Source organism: Thermobia domestica, chromosome 1, assembly GCF_964235325.1.
Source record: "Thermobia domestica chromosome 1, izTheDome1.hap1.1, whole genome shotgun sequence".
In the NCBI taxonomy this organism is placed as follows: domain Eukaryota; kingdom Metazoa; phylum Arthropoda; class Insecta; order Zygentoma; family Lepismatidae; genus Thermobia; species Thermobia domestica.
In genome coordinates, this window is record NC_137454.1 from 79,394,718 (window position 1) to 79,399,391 (window position 4,674).

The following is a 4,674-nucleotide window of genomic DNA, read 5'->3' on the forward strand; positions in this document are numbered from 1 at the left end:
CTTTTTCTCTATTTGTTACAAAATTTCCCTCAATCTACAAACATCGTGCTCAAGTAAATCCTACTTCTGTCGGCACTCAACAGTTTACGAGCAGGCTACGTAATCACCACGAGAGACCTCTGGTGAGCAATTCAACAACAACGACATTAACTCATCGCAGTTATGATTCACCAACTTCCAACGGTGATGATAACTATGAACAACTTCCTGAAGCAAGTCAGGTTGGCCGAGCGGTCTAAGGCGTCAGATTTAAGCTCTGATTCTCATACGAGAGCGTGGGTTCGAACCCCACACCTGACACAAGTATTTTTTTTTAAACTTGACGCTAAAACAAAACGTTTTTTCTTGAAAGTACAATCATTCTGTATTAATTCAATTTAGCTCTTCCCTTCTGAACTAATTAAATTAATCTAGTGCTGTCCTCAGGATTTTTATTATTATCTAAGTCAGGGGCGGATCCAGGACGGACTTCTGGTGGGGGGTTGTAATATTGCTGGGGATGGGTTTTATTTATATTTAAAATAAAAATGTTTCCTCTTCTTGGGGGGGGGGGGAGAATCGCCCCTCGCTGGATCCACCCCTGAGCTAAGTATTATTTCGAAAGCCACAAGACAAGAAGTACGAGAAGCTTTTCGAGTCTTGTAAGGAACAGTGTCTCAGATCTCAAATACTTTCAGTGTTACAGTAACAGCAAAACTGAAATAGCCTTTTTAAAAATAGAGAATAAATATTAAATGAGCATAACTGTAAAACGTGTCAGGTGTGGAGTTGGAACTTAACCTCTCTTACTGAAACAGAAACTGAAGAAAGTCTATTTATTCCTTCGATCACGAGGAAAAGGACATCTAGCCGTAAGAGAATGACTATTTTGTCCAGCGTATTTATGTGATTTGTGTGAAACCTTTCAAGAATCACACACAGTCTTAGACGTTTATTTTCTCTCTATTATTTTCTTTTTCTTTCTTTCTTTTCTTTCTTTCTTTCTTTTCTTTTTTTTTTTACAGTTCGTCCAACCTGACGTGCTCCACACTCCAATTCATGATACGCCCGTGGGTCCAGTGTTACCAATTTGGGTGAAAAATCGCTAAATCTAGGGAATTCGACTTCAAAAAGATGGCGACAAAACTGTTTTCGATTGGCGACTCTTTTTTTTTTTTTTTTTTTGCGATTTTTAGATGATTTATCGACTTGCAAATGTAGCGAATTTTGTGCTACGAATAACTTGTTTTGCACTTTTAGATCGAAACAGTTTTGAAATATGTTTTCTTTTAATCAGTGGACGCAACGAGGGGTTGGGCACAAGTATGCAACTTGATCACCCCTCCACAATACTGATTTTTGTTTTCTGTGACCCTTTGCCCCTTAATGGGAAACAATCTAAATCTTCGATATCCTACATAATTATCATTCATCTCATTATGATCATCTGCCTTAGCCTCGGAGATTAAACGTGGGATATTAGAAAGAAACAAATATAGAAAATATGAATGAATCCCGAATTCAAGGGTTGGTTGGCGTCCTATGGACAAAGATATAACTAGAACACTAGAAGATTATATTGTGTAATAGTACAGGGGCGGATCCAGTATATGATCAAGGGAGGGGCTAAACCATATTTTGCCGTTTTATCCAGTGTAAAGCTAATTTTATTGAAGGATTGAAGCTCATTTTATCCAGTGTATACTGGAGCGTCAAGGGGGGCTATAGCCCCTATAGCCCCCCTTGGATACGCCACTGTAGTAGTATCTAGTATAGGGTTGCCAGATTTTGTAAACGAAAAACCGAGACACGAATCTCGGACTCTATGTAAGGTCAAGTTTCCTAATCATGGGATCAGAGTCAACTAATTACATGTTTTTTTTTTCTCGGTTACTACTACAATTTTCCAGTTCATTCTATACTTAGTTAACACAAATGAAGCCCCACAACCAGTGGCGTATTTATGGGGGGGGCTTCCGGGCTTAAGTCCCCACGAAATATTACTATAGTAAAGTATATGAAATATCTTGCAGAATTTTCACATTTTCAGGCAAAGCCCCCCAGAAAGTTAGCAAAGCCCCTCCCGAAACAAAAACGTAAATATGCCACTGCCCACAACAGATGTATAAAGAATGTGAAAAGATAATGTAAGAAGAGCTCCCTGGCGCCCCTTATTCCGAATTCCGATTTGTTGTGTTTAACAGGTCCTAAATATTGCGCCAATTACGACACACCCTCCCATTTATCATTAAAGAGATACTTTTTTCTTTGTTGCGTCATACCTGAGTCAGAAACACTACCCTAAAAGAAACACAAATATAGCACTTAGAAAAAAAAAGTTTACGCTAAATTCAGAACGGTAAAAAAAAAAAAAAAAAAAAAAACAATCTCTTGAAAGACACGCAGGCTCTCCAAAAATCTGGCAGAAAACAAAATCCAGTATCACAATTAAACAGTACACATACATACCTTTATGTGTTTAACTGCCACTTCTTGTGCTACAGTTAAGTTGTTACGGAATTTTAGCCTGAAAATTACTGAAACTTTTCTCAGATAAAGAAAAAAATATAAACCCAAAAATATTGAATGCGTGCACAGCATCTTTAAAAGTATTTATCAACACATGGGGAAATATATTAAAGACAACTCAGTTCTCAGAAGAAATTGTTTCTAAGACGGCAGACTGGACGAAATAGACAGTTTAGACCAGGGTGCGAATTACCGGGGGGGATGAGGGGGATTTTCCCCCTCAATCACATTTTGTTCCCCCCCAAAGAAGTCAGCTGAAGTATCCCCACCGGGGATGCTCGCTTTCCCCCTCAAACTATGCTCAGTATAACTCCAAATTTCACTGATTTTTGTTATTTCTTGTACATTTAATTTTCTAGCTGTATTTCGAAATGATCGATGTAAACTGTTCAGTTTTGGTCATTTCTACTTACCACCTAATTACCCACTATTTTCAACGTTGTTTAGTAGAACTATATTATTATGACTACGGTTGTTACTTGCAACTGTACCTTCGTACCCTTCAGTTCGTCATCGTTTGTGAATTTGAATGTACTAATTGCGTATAACAAAGCCACATATAGATTTATAAATGTTCTTAGCGGTTGGCCAAGAAGAAGTAAACAAATAGCTTCTTCTACCATACTTGGCGAAATTCTGATATGTCATATTCATCCTCTATATTTGTATCGATTATCATCTTATTTTAATTTTTGTTATAACATGTTATTTCATTTTCCAGTGTACTCTTTGTTAGCACATGGTCTTCATTCCCTAGTAGTTTGTGTGTATGCAACTCAAAAGTTGCATTTAATTTATGATAATTAGCATAGTAATCACTGCTTTTACAGTTTACGGAAATGAACTTTTGAAACTCTACTCAAAATCTGAGATATACGTATTCTCTCGTAAGTATATGTTAACGTACACGCTGGGGGATACGCTCCTAGTGAGCAGACATGTTAATGAAGGTGATTTTTAGGTGAATAAGCGAATAATTCAAGGTTTGTTTCAGCATTTGTTAATACGAGTGGTTCTCCGTGTCATTGTCCGTGTCTGTATAAGCATTTCAACTGGAGCGGGTTTTTTAAAAGTTAACCCTTCATTTTTCCATCTTTTCGCTGTACAGTTTGCTGTCCACGCAATTAATGTTGTCTGAAAAACTTCAGTGTAATGTTTTACTTTATTTGAATAACGTAGCCCATAGTGAATCAACTCATCTTCAACCTAACAGTAAAGTAATTTTTAAGTGTTGACTTTCCGTGCCCATCACGGAATCGATATTTGGAGAAAAAAAAAGTGATGAGCACAGCTTTAGCGGGAAGTAGAAGCACAAGCTCGAAATTTGAATTGAGAGATTTTAAATATTTGGCCTTCGATTTGACCTTGATGTGAGAAATCGGGGCCCGCAACAATCCATTTCTTATTTGATAGGCTAATATCTAGATTTTCTTAACGGGATGATCTACCTTTTCTCGGCACAAAAATTTTTATATTGGACCTTATGGGGAGAACATGGCTACCGAATTTCCTCAGTTTCTAAGGAACTAGGTATCTCTAATGGGAAAGAAAAATTTGCAGCATTCTACAGAAGTTTATTAACGGATTGAAATACTTAAATTGTATATTTCTCTGCTAGTTTAGCAGAAATAAATTATTAAAAAATAAATAAATTAGTTTCTTTTTATACAAATTATAATATGCCTAACTTTGGAACCAATTATGGTAGAAAGATCAACTTTTTTTTGTTTTATTTCTTGAGAAGCAACGACTCTAATAGTTTTAATCACAACCATATCTGATACGCCAATTAAAAAATAGTATTTTAATATAAGTATTAAAGTCCACCTGTCAAAGTTTGACGAGGGTAAGTCACGCCCCACTCTAAGCTTAGCCGCGGAAAGGGCGGGGGTTGGTGAAATGGAGGGGGAAGGGGGTGGATGTCTGAATGAAACAGGTTCTCGACCAGTTTCTGAGATTACCTGTCAGCTGCCAAATACTGTTAGCTTTATCGAGTTTGTCTCCCTCAATGGTTCCATACTAAGAGACTGGACGATGTGGTGTGAAGTATTCTCTTTTCCCCGTTACTTCTGGAAGTTCATCAAGATGTATTCTAGAGTGCGCGGGAAGAACAGTATATATCAGAAAACGCTGTTATTTTGGGATTTTTTTTCCATTCCGGACAAA

General features: G+C 37.2%; 1 non-coding gene across 1 annotated transcript; it reads left to right on the forward strand.

The window, feature by feature from the left end:
- Nucleotides 1-216: 216 nt before the first annotated feature.
- TRNAL-UAA (transfer RNA leucine (anticodon UAA)) lies at nucleotides 217-300 on the forward strand. The gene has a single exon. It is a non-coding gene; the product is annotated as a tRNA-Leu (tRNA).
- Nucleotides 301-4,674: the final 4,374 nt, after the last annotated feature.